Source organism: Ovis aries, chromosome 2 (genome assembly GCF_016772045.2).
Source record: "Ovis aries strain OAR_USU_Benz2616 breed Rambouillet chromosome 2, ARS-UI_Ramb_v3.0, whole genome shotgun sequence".
Taxonomy (NCBI): Eukaryota; Metazoa; Chordata; class Mammalia; order Artiodactyla; family Bovidae; genus Ovis; species Ovis aries.
The window spans coordinates 158,476,509-158,493,799 of NC_056055.1; positions in this window are offsets into that span (position 1 = coordinate 158,476,509).

The following is a 17,291-nucleotide window of genomic DNA, read 5'->3' on the forward strand; positions in this document are numbered from 1 at the left end:
GATCTCATTCAAATATGAAGGAGAAATCAAAAGCTTTACAGACAAGCAAAAGCTGAGAGAATTCAGCACCACCAAACCAGCTCTCCAACAAATTCTAAAGGATATTCTCTAGACAGGAAACACAAAAGGGTGTATAAACCCGAACCCAAAACAATAAAGTAAATGGCAACGGGATCATACTTATCAATAATTACCTTAAACGTAAATGGGTTGAATGCCCCAACCAAAAGGCAAAGACTGGCTGAATGGATACTAAAACAAGACCCCTCTACATGCTGCTTACAAGAGACCCACCTCAAAACAAGGGACACATACAGACTGAAAGTGAAGGGCTGGAAAAAGATATTCCACGCCAATAGAGACCAAAAGAAAGCAGGAGTGGCAATACTCATATCCAATAAAATAGACTTTAAAACAAAGGCTGTGAAAAGAAACAAAGAAGGCCACTACATAATGATCAAAGGATCAATCCAAGAAGAAGAAATAACAATTATAAATATATATGCACCCAACATAGGAGCACCGCAATATGTAAGACAAATGCTAACAAGTATGAAGGGGAAATTAACAATAACACAATAATAGTGGGAGACTTTAATACCCCACTCACACCTATGGGCAGATTAACTAAACAAAAAATTAACAAAGAAACGCAAACTTTAAATGATACAATAGACCAGTTAGACCTAATTGATATCTATAGGACATTTCACCCCAAAACAATGAATTTCACCTTTTTCTCAAGTGCCCACGGAACCTTCTCCAGGATAGATCACATCCTGGGCCATAAATCTAACCTTGATAAATGCAAAAAAATCGAAATCATTCCAAGCATCTTTTCTGACCATAATGCATTAAGATTAGATCTCAATTACAGGAAAAAAACTATTAAAAATCCCAACATATGGAGGCTGAACAACACGCTTCTGAATAACAAACAAATCACAAAAGAAATTAAAAAAGAAATAAAAATATGCATAGAAACTAATGAAAATGAAAACACAACAACCCCAAAACCTGTGGGACACTATAAAAGTAGTGCTAAGAGGAAAGTTCATAGCAATACAGGCATACCTCAAGAAACAAGAAAAAAGTCAAATAACCTAACTCTACACCTAAAGAAACTAGAAAAGGAAGAAATGGAGAACCCCAGAGTTAGTAGAAGGAAAGAAATCTTAAAAATTAGGGCAGAAATAAGTGCAAAAGAAACAAAAGAGGCCATAGCAAAAATCAACAAAGCCAAAAGCTGGTTCTTTGAAAGGATAAATAAAATTGACAAGCCATTAGCCAGACTCATCAAGAAACAAAGAGAGAAAATTCAGATCAATAAAATTAGAAATGAAAATGGAGAGATCACAACAAACAACACAGAAATACAGAGTATCATAAGAGACTACTATCAGCAATTATATGCCAATAAAGTGGACAACGTGGAAGAAATGGACAAATTCTTAGAAAAGTACAACTTTCCAAAACTGAACCAGGAAGAAATCAAAAATCTTAACAGACCCATCACAAGCACGGAAATTGAAACTGTAATCAGAAATCTTCCAGCAAACAAAAGCCCAGGTCCAGATGGCTTCACAGTTGAATTCTACCAAAAATTTCGAGAAGAGCTAACGCCTATCCTACTCAAACTCTTCCAGAAAATTACAGAGGAAGGTAAACTTCCAAACTCGTTCTATGAGGCCACCACCACCCTAATACCAAAACCTGACAAAGATACTACAAAAAAAGAAAACTACAGGCCAATATCACTGATGAACATAGATGCAAAAATCCTCAACAAAATTCTAGCAATCAAAATCCAACAACACATTAAAAAGATCATACACCATGACCAAGTGGGCTTTATCCCAGGGATGCAAGGATTCTTCAATATCCACAAATCAATCAGTGTAATTCACCACATTAACAAATTGAAAAATAAAAGCCATATGATTATCTCAATAGATGCAGAGAAGGCCTTTGACAAAATTCAACATCCATTTATGATAAAAACTCTCCAGAAAGCAGAAATAGAAGGAACATACCTCAACATAATAAAAGCTATATATGACAAACCCACAGCAAACATTATCCTCAATGGAGAAAAATTGAAAGCATTTCCCCTAAAGCCAGGAACAAGACAAGGGTGCCCACGTTCACTGCTACTATTCAACATAGTTTGGGAAGTTTTGGTCACAGCAATCAGAGGAGAAAAAGAAATAAAAGGAATCCAAATTGGAAAAGAAGAAGTAAAACTCTCACTGTTTGCAGATGACATGATCCTCTACATAGAAAACCCTCAAGACTCCACCAGAAAATTACTAGCGCTAATCAATGAATATAGTAAAGTTGCAGGATATAAAATCAACACTCAGAAATCCCTTGCATTCCTATACACTAATAATGAGAAAGTAGAAAAAGAAATTAAGGAAACAATTCCATTCACCATTGCAACGAAAAGAATAAAATACTTAGGAATATATCTACCTAAAGAAACTAAAGACCTATATACAGAAAACTATAAAACACTGATGAAAGATATCAAAGAGAACACTAATAGATGGAGAAATATATGATGTTCATGGATCGGAACAATATAGTGAAAATGAGTATACTACCCAAAGCGATCTACAAATTCAATGCAATCCCTATCAAGCTACCAGCGATATTTTTCACAGAACTAGAACAAATAATTTCAAGATTTGTATGGAAATACAAAAAACCTCGAATAGCCAAAGCAATCTTGAGAAAGAAGAATGGAACTGGAGGAATCAACCCGCCTGACTTCAGGCTCTACTCCATAGCCACTATCATCAAGACAGTATGGTACTGGCACAAAGACAGAAATATAGATCAATGGAAGAAAATAGAAAGCCCAGAGATAAATCTACACACATATGGACACCTTATCTTTGGCAAAGGAGGCAAGAATATACAATGGAGTAAAGACAATCTCTTTAACAAGTGGTGCTGGGAAAACTGGTCAACCACTTGTAAAAGAATGAAACTAGATCACTTTCTAACACCACACACAAAAATAAACTCAAAATGGATTAAATATCTAAATGTAAGACCAGAAACTATAAAACTCCTAGAGGAGAACATAGGCAAAACACTCTCAGACATAAATCACAGCAGGATCCTCTATGATCCACCTCCCAGAATTCTGGAAATAAAAGCAAAAATAAACAAATGGGATCTAATTAAAATTAAAAGCTTCTGCACAACAAAGGAAAATATAAGCAAGGTGAAAAGGCAGTCTTTAGAATGGGAGAAAATAATAGCAAATGAAGCAACTGACAAACAACTAATCTCAAAAATATACAAGCAACTTATACAGCTCAATTCCAGAAAAATAAATGACCCAATCAAAAAATGGGCCAAAGAACTAAATAGGCATTCCTCCAAAGAAGACATACAGATGGCTAACAAATACATGAAAAGATACTCAACATCACTCATTATTAGAGAAATGCAAATCAAAACCACAATGAGGTACCACTTCACACCAGTCAGAATGGCTGCGATCCAAAAGTCTGCAAGCAATAAATGCTGGAGAGGGTGTGGAGAAAAGGGAACCCTCCTACACTGTTGGTGGGAATTCAAACTAGTACAACCACTATGGAGAACAGTGTGGAGATTCCTTAAAAAATTGCAAATAGAACTGCCTTATGACCCAGCAATCCCACTGCTAGGCATAAACATCGAGGAAACCAGAATTGAAAGAGACACATGTACCCCAATGTTCATCGCAGCACTGTTTATAATAGCCAGGACATGGAAACAACCTAGATGTCCATCAGCAGATGAATGGATAAGAAAGCTGTGGTACATATACACAATGGAGTATTACTCAGCCATTAAAAAGAATACATTTGAATCAGTTCTAATGAGGTGGATGAAACTGGAGCCTATTAAACAGAGTGAAGTAAGCCAGAAAGAAAAACACCAATACAGTATACTAACACATATATATGGAATTTAGAAAGACGGCAATGATGACCCTGTATGCAAGACAGGAAAAGAGACACAGATGTGTATAACGGACTTTTGGACTCAGAGGGAGAGGGAGAGGGTGGGATGATTTGGGAGAATGGCATTGAAACATGTATACTATCATGTAAGAAAAGAATCGCCAGTCTATGTCCGATGCAGGATACAGCATGCTTGGGGCTGGTGCACGATGATGACCCAGAGAGATGTTATGGGGAGGGAGGTGGGAGGAGGGTTCATGTTTTGGAACGCATGTACACCCGTGGTGGATTCATGTCAATATATGGCAAAACCAATACAGTATTGTAAAGTAAAATAAAGTAAAAATAAAAATTAAAAGAAAATAATGAATTCCTACAACTTAATAGTAAAAAGCCAAACAACCCAATTAAAAAATGAGCAAAGGACATAAATAGACATTTCTCTAAAGAAGGCAAATAATAACCAACAGATATGTAAAAGATACTCAACATATTAATTATTATAGCTAATGAAAATCAAAACCACAATGAGATATCAGTTCTTACTTGTCAGGATGGTTACTGTCAAAAAAAAAAGCAGAAGATAGCAAGTATAGATGTGAAGAAATCGGAACCCTTGTGTACTGATGTTGGGAATGTAAAAATGTGCAACCATTATGGAAGACAGTATGGAAGTTCTCAAAATATTATGAAGAGAACTAGCATAAAATCCAGCAATCCTACTTCTGGATTATATCTAAAATAATTGCAGCTAGAATCTTGAAGAGCTATCTGCACTCCCATGTTCACTGCAGCATTATTCACAATGATCAAGGTATAGAGATAACTTAAATATCTGTCAATCTGAATGGATAAAGAAACTGTGGTATATATTTACACAATGGAATATTATTCACCCTTAAAAAAGGAGATTCTGCCATTTGTGGTAACACGGATGGACATTATGGACTTTATGCTTAGTTAAATAAGCCAGTCACAGAGGGACAAGTACTGCATGATTCCATTTGTATGAGGTATCTAAAATGGTCAAACTCATGGAGAGAGAGTCTGTATTAAGGGCCAGAGGGAGGGAAATGGGTAGTTGCTGCTGAATGGGTATTGGTTTCAGTCATGTAAGATGATGGGTTTTAGAGATCCTCTGTATAACAATCTGTGTACAGTTAGGAGTACTGTGTTGTGCACTTAAAAGTTTGTTATGAAGGCAGAGTTCATTTTATGTGTTCTTACCACAATTAAAAAAAAAAAAATGGAAGCAGTCACGTAGTGAATACGAGTGCAAGGCTTGTAGTCAAGGCAGCATTGATTCAAAGCCCAATTTGCCACTTATTAGCAATGTGACTTTGCCTTGCTGAGACCGAGTTTCCTGTTCAGTAGTGAAGGCAATGGCACCCCACTCCAGTACTCTTGCCTGGAAAATCCTGTAGATGGAGGAGCCTGGTGGGCTGCAGTCCATGGGGTCACTAAGAGTCAGACACGACTGAGCGACTTCACTTTTACTTTTCACTTTCATGCATTGGAGAAGGCAATGGCAACCCACTCTAGTGTTCTTGCCTGGAGAATCCCAGGGACGGGGGAGCCTGGTGGGCTGCCGTCTATGGGGTCACACAGAGTCGGACACGACTGAAGTGACTTAGCAGCAGTAGCAGCAGTATTAAGATCTAACTGTTTTGTAACAGAGTAAATGCAGTAACAAACAAAGCCTGTAGCCATCTTAATAAATGGGAGTTTTCTTCCTGTTCTCCTTTCTCTGAGACTCAGTTTCCTCATTTAAAATGGAGACAACAGCTACTTCCCAAGGTTATTGTGAGAATTAAAGCGAATTTGGATTTATTCATGGTGATGGATAGTTACTAACAAAAAAATAAGTCTTCAAAAAAAAAAAACACAGAAAACCACACTTGTTTAACTCACTCTCTCACTTCCTACTTTATAGACAAAGTAAGACCTAGTAAGAGGTTGTACAGTGGTAGCCTGGGTGTAGACACACTGGCCAGAGCTCATTTTACTGAATTTTTATTGATCATTCAGATATTCTAGATAACTTGGTTTGAGGAGTTGGAAAGTAAATTTTAAACCATGTGATGAACAGACCAGATATATTACTAGACTTACACAAAGTCAAGAAATATTTTGAGATTGTTCATTGGACATCTAGATTTATCAGAAGAAAAAAGTCAATGTGCTGTGACTACAAAATTTGATTTTAATTTAAAGGAATACCTTAAAGTACGATTATTAAAAAGCTGTTTCACCTTGAATAAAACAATTTTCTTTGATTATCTTGTTTTTCTTTGAGTATTGTCAGTGTTAGCTAATATAACAATTTTGTCTTAGTGAATTCTTTCCTAGGTGTCTCTTTACCATGAAAAGCCAAATAATACTCTCATTCTATATGACACCGATACCAAAGTCAGATAAAAAGGGTTTCATTGCAAGGCTATGAAAGGGATAATTTTCTAAAATTGGAACATTATCTGTCATGTGTTACTACTCTATAATTATGACTATTATTCTCATTGGGGAAAAAAAGAGATATTTCAGAAGGAGAAAGATTTTTATAAGAGGCTTTTAATATAAATGGGCAATTATATAAAAATACTGACTTTTATACTTAGATACTATGTTGGAGATACATTATATTATATTTGATGTAAATTTAGTAAATGATATGCATGTGAAAGCTTAAAATATATGAATATTACTTCCTTAAAGACATGAATAGTCTGGCAAAATAGATTTTTGAGAAGTGGATTCATGACTTTTATGCTTACAGAGGTTTTATTGTTCATAATGCATTGTGGTTTTTTTTTTTTTTCTTTTTGGGTGAAGAATGAATCATTTTCATTTGGCAATGATTCTGAATATTTTTGCAAGAGTGACTGTACTATTTAAATCATTTGTGATGCTCAACTGAATAAAGGGTGGTGATAAAAATAAAAATTAGAACCATGATTCTTCTTTTTCTAGAAGAAGAAGGCAATAGTATAAATTATGAAGACTCAGTTTTGCTGTAAATGGTACATAGAAGGAGAGTTCTCAAGCAGATAGAAAGTTTGGACATGGAAGAAAATACTTTACTGTGTTTAAGATGTTTATATTGAATAGCTGTGAGGTACAAAATCTTCTCAGCATAATTCACCTTAAATGTCACTCTCAGCATGAGAAAATCTAGGATTAGTAGGCCAGAAGCTTATACAATTTTGGAAACTTTAAGAAATAGTAGAAGGTGAAAAAATACACAATGAGACCAAAGATGGTATTTATTTGGAATGAGAAGAGAAATTTAAAAAAATTATAAAATAAAAAAACTGAGAAATGCCACAAGTATAGCTATATCCAGAAAAACTTCATATTTTAAATTATAACTGCCTGATATCTTTATAATACAATTTTATTTACATTTTAGCTGATTAGTTTCTGATTGCTTTTTCATGTGAAATGATTTTGTAATATTTTCGGTATAGGGGATGTGAAGATAATCCAGTGTTTCTTTTAACATGGTTGATTAAACTTTGCTTGATAGTTTGATAGCTGGGATGCTTAGGTATTGCTACTGTTGTTTAGTTGCTAAACCATGTTTGACTCTTTGCAAACCCATGGACTGGAGCCCGCCAGGCTCTTCTGTCCCTGGGGTTCCCAGGCAAGAATACTGGAGTGGGTTGCCATTTCTCTCTCCAGGGGATCTTCCTGACCCAGGGATCGAACTTGAGTCTCCTACATTGGCAAGTGGATTGTTTATTGCTAAGCCCTACCAGGGAAACCCAAGCTTAAGTATGATCATACATAAATGTATTGCTGTGTAGTACTGCTCCAAGACTGCACCTTTGAAACATACATAGGACTGCCAGCAAATTCAATTTCACATAACTTCCACAAAAAAATATGGTTCATTTATATTTTTATATTCTGCATTATTGAGTTTTCCCCAATACATGAGAGCTTCTGTTTTGATGAGGATGGTAAATGGATCCTCTACTTAGAATTTTGCTCACATGATGGCTGGAAAATTTTTCTACAGACTAGCTTTTGGTTCCATACAGTTCAAGACTTGCTTTTTCCTCTGTTGCCCACATACTTCTAAGTGCTGGGTGCTGTATGGACAGGCATATTTTAATATGACTTCTGGGCTGGGCCCCTATAGCTTGGCTCAGAGGGCAATGCAAGTGTTTCTGGAAGTCATTCCTAGAATGGGATAGCTAGGAATAACTCAACTATATAAAGAAACAACTATGAGCTACCTAAATGTATCCCATTAACCCAAACTAAATGTTTCTCAACTCAACTTCCTCTTAGCTGGATCTGAAAAATGCCTGTAACCACTTAAGTGCCCACCAGGTTCCTCTGTCCATGGAAGTCTCCAGGCAAGAATACTGGAGTGGGCTGCTATGCCCTCCTTCAGGGGACCAGGGCTTCTGCCTAACAGAAATGCGAGGGGGTGTTGGTTGAACATTCGGTGACTCCTACTCACTCATTTTTTAGCTTATTTTTTCTTCATGGCCTTCATGGCCCTTTCATGGCCCTACTACCTTCATGTTCTTTTTCAAAGAATGTATGTATTTCTAAGCAGAAATCTTTCAAACTGAAGATTGAACAGAAACCCAAGTGATAAAATAAATACATGTAGACCTACTTTGATCAAAGCAGGGGCTGGGGCTAAAGCCCTGGCTACTTGGCCTCCTCTTTCCCTTGTGGTAAGTCTCTGAGTAAGCTTCCAGAAGCCCTCAGAGTTCCCACTGAACAAAATTGGAAAACGCTGGTATAGAACAATGATTCCTAGGTAAAGAATTGTAAAATCTGAGTTCTTATTTGCATTTCTACTGGTAGACAATAGCAAATCATTAATTGCTCTGAGCCTTAATTTTTGCATTTGTAAAAAGCTGACAATAATATATTGCTTTATTCAGCCTACATCAAAGTGAGGCTATGAGAATGAAATAGGTCATAAATGTGAAAACCCTTAGCCTTTCTAATAAAACGATCCTTAAGATTATTGACATCACAAAATCAAAATAGTAACAGCTTGAAAGAGTTATCTCTGATACTCTATGTCCTTGATATTATACCAAGTATCAGGTAAGGGCCACCCATTCCCTGTTCACAGTGACAAGGACACTGCGAGTATGAGTGTGACATTTTCCAGCATGTCATGGGATGCAAAACCCATGGCCGTGACATAAAGGATGATGACTAAGCATAGCAAGAAAGGAATGTAAAGTCACAATGGCCTGTAGACTCTCCTGGCACTGGCAAATTTCTGCTGGGGTTAGCAAAGTAAGATGATACTGGTTATATGGTATGATATGCAGAAATGAAACATTTGGAAGTGACACTTTGATCTAATTTTCATTTAGTGCCCAAGTGCATCTGACTTGTAGAATCCACACTGTAAAATGACAGGATATAAGAAGATTTAAATGAAAGCAGAAGAAAATAGGGCAGAGAAAAGTGAATACAGAGTATTTGGGCTATTTAACTTGGAAAAAAGATGGAAGAAGGCAGGAAGGCCATCAAGTCTGCCATCAAGTCCATTTGGTACCTAAATCATTTCAGAGAAATGAAATCTCACTCATTCTTAAAGAGACAGAATTGATCCTAGATGGGATTAAAGATGGAATGACAGAGGAACTGGATCTGAAGCCTGATCTTGAAGAAAAGCTGGTGATTGACACCAGGAAAGTTCAGAGCCAGGAAATGTGGAGAGGCCAACTGCATAGCAGCTCTTAAGTCTTCAGAGATGACAGAACCTGCTTCAGTTACCTGAAGAGATTGGCCTCCACACAAGGTAGATAAGGACAAAAAAACCCTTATAATAAGCAACTTTAATTGACATGAGGGATAGCCCTGGCAGACAGAGAAGCTCAACCTACATCAAGATAAGCTTGGCTTGTTGTTGGCTGAAGGGCTTGTTGCAAATTATTAGGAACAATTTCCATACCAGGAAGCTATGAAGGAGAGAAAAAATACACAAAGCACAAAATCTCCTTTGTGGGTTTATAGACTTTCCACACTGTTAATGCAAAGGGTTCATCACATTCTGTAGAGTTAGTCCACATGAGACAAATGTGAGTTTATACTTTTGAAGGTCAATGTCCAATATCCTGTTCACCCACATCTCATGTACCAAGAGGCAGGATCAATATCAGGTCTCTTGGGTCATAGACAGATTTCCTGGATGGGATATTGCTGTCTGTCTCATACACTACTGGACACAAACCTGACCACCTTTAGGTTTTCAGACTTATTTGAGGAGAAGAGAACATGATCTAAAGAGTCAAAGAGGGTAGGAAATAAGATTTAGCAGGCATCACATGTTGTTGTATTTTCCATTCATTTTTCTTTGGGGAGAGATTTTAATTGTCATGTGTTCTAGTGAAAAAGAAGTTTTACAGACCCCCTCTAGTACATAAGACCAGAGAACATTTTTTATATTTATTTCCAACTCTCAGACAGAAGTATAAGCAGCTTTCATGATTTTAACAATGAATTGTTAAGGGTCTTTTAAAAAATATCAAGAGTTATGGTCACCCTGTCTTTACTTCTCTTATTCCTTACTATATGTGATGATAATCCATTGCCTATAGAATGATCTAATGTGTACTTGTGTCTCGAGTTCATGTCTGTTAATTAATGGAGAAAACATTCTTCTTTACAGAGTGGAGTCAATATACATCACAGGTTAGCTTCAGAAAGTGTTGTTTGGCTTTCTGGAATTGGGTTCTGCTCTAAATCAAGACTTCAGTGTAAAAAGTTTAAATTTCCATAGGTGGCTTTGCATTAGTCAGAACTGAAATAGAGCCTGTTACTTATAAGAGGTTGTGAAGAGCCACTGATTCAAGACACCTGGGAGTTTTGCCCAACATAAATCAGCTAGTTAATGGAAAAACTAGCACCATGATATGTTAAATTTTCTTTGCGTGTAATACATCAGGGTACCTTTGTCATCCCTATATCTGGATAATCCCAAATGGAACTAGACTTAGAAGAGTAGAATTGGGATGCACTTGAGTCTATGAACACTAGGTGGCATCTATTTCTTTGTGTACCTCATCAGTAGATGGATAGTGCTTCAGTTAGACTTGTGCATTGAGAAAGGAATGGGCAAAAATGTTCAATCTGTGATTTTTGTTCTTTTGTAGATTTGTGGGAGTTAAAATGGCACCTGTGACTCATAAACCAGGGTGAGTATTATAGGTGAGAGGTAGCAAGTTCTTGGTAGATATAAAGACTCCTTGTAAGGACAGCAGTATCTAAGAAATATTATTTACCTAACCTTCTCACCTTGGACATGAGATATGTAAGGGATTTTAAAAGCTTATGACTTTATGAAGATAATAAAAAGGACTGGCTGAGAAGAAGTGTACCTGTTTAATGGAATGAGAATTACTATACTACGTAAACTTGAATGATAACAAGTGAAGGTGTGCTGGAGGAAGGCATGGTAGTCCACTACAGTATTCTTGCCTGGAGAATCCCCTGGACAGAGGAGCCTGGCAGTCCATCGGGTTGCGCAGAGTTGGACAAGAGTGAAGTGACTTAGCACACACAGGCACGGAGGAATGGTATTAATTTCCAATGTTATATTGATAGATGTTGGTAAAATCATGTAATCATTGTAGGTAATGGCATTATCTCTCATCTAAACTAACCTGGTTTTCTTAAATTTTTTTATTCTAGGTTCACAGCATGGAAGGATTAAAGTTCTTCTTTTCCATGTTTAAGCTGATGTTGTTTTGTTCTTGAGTCAGGAACCTCTGCTGCCCTGCAAAACCTCCTATAAAATCCCTGATGGTTGTTACGTCTCCCTGGAAGTTCTTTCTTCTGTCCTCAGTTCTGCAGCCGTGTCTTTACTCTGAGTAATGGTTTAGGAGGATCGTTCCCTTTCTTATTCAGCAATTTTAATTTTGCCCCCCTTTTTGTGAAATTTCTGCAACAACTGCAGATACAACCTGAACACTGGTCTCCTATGTTATGGAAATGTAGATGTCAAGTTCTGCTATCAAAAGGAGCAAGCCTATAGACAGATCCTGGATAGCTGGGTGCAGGTTTATTACTGAAAATACAAGCTCACTACTGACTCTAATGGATTCTTAGCTTTGCTTTGTTCCTGGGTTTTCTTCATGATCTTAATAACCATCATGTGATGATATTACTTTAGAGGAGGAAAAGAGGACTTTTCAAAATTGTGATCAAAGTCAGTGTCAGAATCTCTAGTTATTGACCCTGTCATCTTTCTACAATCAGAAACAGCTCCAGTATCTTACTCTTTAATAGTTTCATTCTGTTTGAGCACAACCTCGAGAATCTCTCTTTGCCTCCAAGCCGGAAGCTATGGAGGATTGCTTAGGTTGCCAGTGTTGCTCAGGTGTGGTAGGAAGGCTGGTATCATGGTGATATTGGCAGAAGGGGCAAATTGAACTCATTTAATATGTAAGATGGTTTGCACCTTGGATTGAGGATGGTATGTTTTAAAATGGATAAATGTATGGGTGAGCCTATGGTTGATTTGTGTTGGTGTTTGGTAGAAACCAACATAGTACTGTAAAGCAATTATCCTTCAATTAAAAATAAATAAATTAAAAAAACTTGGAAATGGAGCTGAAAACACTCACAAATACAGTTGTCGAATATTGAAGTAGAAAATTCTAACATGCCAGGAATGTGAATCTCCACTAGTGGGTATCCTGTACACCTTAAAGAATAAATCTTAACTACCAAAATGCTGCAAATTTTACAGAGAATTATGAGAAGAGATGAATAACTTCTATATAAGGAAAAATCTGCAAAGCCTTGACAAAACCCCTAGTGCCAAATGTGTTTACAATGCTCTGTAAGGGAAGGGAGAAGCATGAAGAAAACTTATAAAACAGAGACGGGCAAACAAAGGCTTGCTAACATTCTTACTGCCATCATCAATCTTTTTCTCTAGGGCTGATGGTTGTATGTAAGACATGTACATTCATCTACCCACAACAATCCATGCAGAGCATGGGACAGTGTATCTCTGTCTGTGACTGTTTGCCATGCTGTGTTGGGGAAAATGAACTCTTGAAATTTAGGAAGAAACAGATTTTGCTTTTTTTTGGCAAAGCAATGGTATGCTTGCCGTTTAAGGTTCTTAGCTACTTTGTAGACAAAAAAGGGAGTCTATTGCTATTGGCAGCTTATAGAAGCAGAGAAAGTATTTTTGAAAAAAAAATTGGTGCATAAATATGCTAAAGCAGAGGTACCAATTGCAAGTTTGCAAATATTGAGAATGGCTTTTAATACTTATGCTAGGAGATGTAAAAGCACTGGAGTTCTTAGAGTTTTTATTGTATGAAAAGGAAGACATGAGCAGATTTCGATATCAGCCAGTCAATGGAGAAAACCATACAATGCTGGGATAATCAAATGAGTGAAGGACTGTGAGGACCTTGAAAACATAATAAAGCCTGAACCTAAGTTCTTGCTGGTTATTTCTCATAAAGTCTCTTCCTTTTCCTTGAAGGGCATACTGTCTCTCCAGTTAACACATGAAGTTCACTTCCTTTGTATGGCTGCACATCAGGTATTGCAGTGGCCAGAGAGGAAATGATGTTTAAAAATTTTTTATTTTATTTTGTGACACTGGTGGGAGCTCGGGAACTATGTTGAAAATTAAGTGCTGGGGGAGTCCCAAAGGAAATGCCTCTCTTGATTCTGCTTTTGGAAATTGCAGCTGATCAGTATGATGATGCTGCTTTGCCAATATGTTTTCTGGACTCTGTGTGACATGTATTTCCTCAAAAAGATGAATGCTTCTAATAAAAATGAAAGAAGAACTGGCACAACCAGAATATCAGCCAAAGTACATTATTAGGGAGTCTTCAGAGTCTCCAGAGAGAAAATGCATTTAATAATAATTTAACAAATATTTATTCAGCGCCTACTTTATTTCAGACAGTGTGCACACAGTGACAAATAAGACAGAAAAGGCCATGGCTTGATTACAGCTTATATTCTAGTGGAGGAAGATTGACAATAAATAAGTAAATACTTAAGCAATTTAAATGTTGTGTTAAGTGTTTTATTCCCCTTATAAGACAGGGAAAGCATTTTCCCTCTAACCGTTCTGTTCTTGGCTGAGACCACCATAATAAAAAACAGATTAATAAGAGAAAAGCAAATAGTTTAATAACTTGTGTATTTCACATATACTCAGGAGAGACCCAGGGAAATTGAGCCCCAGCCACCAATTTTAATACCATATTCAGCTAAAGATAAAAGAGACCTATTGAGGGATAAAGCAGGGCAGGGGGCGGCACAGTTAGGGGAGGTTTCCAAGAAAAGCAATGTAAATAAGGTTAAGGTTTGTCATATAAGGTTTAAGTGGGCACCTTCTCCACTGACAAGATTATCTTGTGATTTAGTCATCCTTGTATTCCTGGTACAGAGGAGACTCTTACAAATGGAAATTTCCTTATAAATGTAACTTTCCCTTAAAAACTTAACTTCTGTCTTGTTTTCAGAGCTTCTACTCTGCTCTTTCTCAAAAATTCTCAGCTCAAAAATAATTTTTATGCCAAAGAGGCATATTCTGGAATGTCTTACTCTTCTCTCATTCACTTAATGCCTTAAAACAGGTGTTCATTTTTTCCTTGATTTCAAGGGTTAGGAATGGGGTGGGTTTGGCTGGACAGGCATCTCTGATCCACATGGTATCAGCCGGGATGGCTGGGCATTGAGGGTTTACTTCTAAGATGGCTTCCACACTCACACGACTAGTGTCTTGGTGATCCTGGCCTCCTTTTCTTGCTTTGTGGGGTCTCGTCATTTGATTTAACATGAGTGACTCCATCTTTGACCCAGTCTGATTTAACAGATTTCTCATAAAGCAGTTGTCATACTTTTTACATGGTGTCTGACTGCCAAAACTCACAAAGTTAGAATAGTTAAGGGTGATCCTGGCAGTGATAAAATGTCATTTTTCATGCATTTGATTGGTCAAATCAATCTCAGTGCCCACCTAAATTCAAGAAGGGGTTGAGAAATAAATAAGTCTCTTAGGGGAATGGCAAAGTCACATAGAAGAAGAGCAGGTCTACCAATCTGTGGAAAATACAATAGGCTATATGCTTGAAGGCGATGAACCATAGGAGGGTGAGAGTGATGGGAAAGATGGAAATGTTTTTAGTTAGGATAGTAGCCATGAGAAAGAGAGGGAGAAGAACATTCCAGTTAGACTGCAGTGGGTTCTAGTTTGAGTAAACCTCTATAGAAATGGTCAGTTTACATTCATATAATGCTTCATCAACAGTATTGATACCAGAAGTTGGCAAGTTGAGACAGAAACTCCACTAGCCTTATTCATCCACCTTGTCTGGACATTTGCTTCATTCAGCACATCCTTAGTCATTTACATTCTTCCTTTCTGTCTAGTTATTTGCTGAATGTTCAGTGCTGAATGTTTAGATATGTTTGTAGTGCCAGGTTCCTCAATCTAATAAGCAAGTGCAGATATATCAAAATGGATATTGCCTGTGAATTCCATGTTCCAAGTAATCAGATCAGGGCTGTAGATGGTGGCACTGTGAGACAGAGCAGAGAACTCTTCAAGGCTTTTTATGATAATGTCCATGACAATCAAGGAGTGTTTTGTTTCTTAATGTTTTTGCAGAATCATCATGGATTATTGACTGCAACTTCTTAAAGTCTTCCCAAGAAGTCATGTACACCATTGGCAGGTTATGAGGTTATGTTAAGTAACTCAGTGGTTAGAGAATTTGTTTGATTTTCCAACACCGGAATCCATCCCAAATTGCCGGGCGCCAGCGTGAGGAACTCCGTCCATGGTAAAGGTCATGAGGAAGGAGGCTTGGCATACGCAAAAGCATGATCAAGCCTCAGGAAACCCCCTGTTCCCAAGCATCTACCCCCAAAACCAGAGTCTATCTACTGTTTCATGCTCTCGCCTACACCTCTGACTTTATGGGGGGCTGTTCCCCACCAGTTCTCTCGGAGAAGGAGTAAATGTGCAGCTCCAAGTCAATAAAAATTCCTGGGCATGACAAGAGTGTTTCAACTTATGAACTCCTCTGAAGTTTATCTAGCCCGCCTGTATAGTTTCGTCCGGCCACATGTGATTGTTTACAGCCTCCCAACCTGAGAGGCATGAGATGTTTTAGACTTACTAAAGGCAAATTCTTTTGGGAAGTTAGAAATTATTAGTATAGTGGGTTGGTTAGGAATTACATTGGTGAAGGGTTTTTTCATTTGTTGTACCAATAATTTCTGCTAATTCCCTGCCCTGGGTGTGACAAGGGTGTCTCAGGTCAAACCTCTCTGCTGACAGACTAGCTTGTGTGACAGATTATCCATACTGCTGCCACTACGCACATGATTATTCACTACCTCTCAACCGTAAACAGCACAGAGAGTTTTGGAGTATTTTGAGACTCTTACTTAGCATAGGGCTTTTCTCATTGTTGAGTCAATGATTGCCGCCAGGCCTCCATATCCTTAGGCACTTGGGAATATATTAATCAATGTATTTGGAATATAGAAAAGGAAATATAGTAGTTTTAAGGTTAGCCATACTAGACTTTTTGAGTTAATGAATTTTCTCTTTTGTAATAGATCACTGTACTTTGTTATAAATCACTGTGTCCTTGCTATGTAAAAATGTAACTTTATCACTACCTTAAGACTAAATAGATCTTAAAGGGAATATTGGTGAAAGAATTTTCATTTGTTGGGCTGATGTTTGCTGCTAAATCTCCATATTCCCTGCCCTTATAATGAATATAACTAACATATAGGAGAAATATGTATTAATCTTTAAGATTAATCATGTTAACCTTAGGTTAAATAAATTCCTTTCTTGATTGTAACTCACTACACCCTCACCCTATAGGAATGCAACTTTATTTGGAGGGTGGTGCCTGGTTTAAGAAAAAACACGCTTGGAAAAAAGAAGTTTTTTGGTTATCAGAAAGAACGGGTCATAAAATATCAGCAGGTCTCATGGCCAGAAGATGATGTAAAACCCCTAAGACCTTTTTCTTTTATACATTTATGTGAAGCACCTGATTTTGATAAAGGTCAGGACTGCTGACCCCCACATGACTCTGTATTCATCCCTATGTGTAACAAAAGGTATATAAGCAAACCCAAAAATAAAGAAATGGGATCCGTTTCCAGAAAGACTGATTCCCCCATGTCATTCTTTCTTGCTCCCCGTTTTTCTGGCTGAATTTCCATCTGGAGCATGGGTACTCGCCACGTCTACTTACTTGTTCCGGCTTTCAAGCCCACGCGAGAAGGAGCCCAAGGAGGGGCACCTTCCGATATTCAAGTGGCACCAGTGGCCCA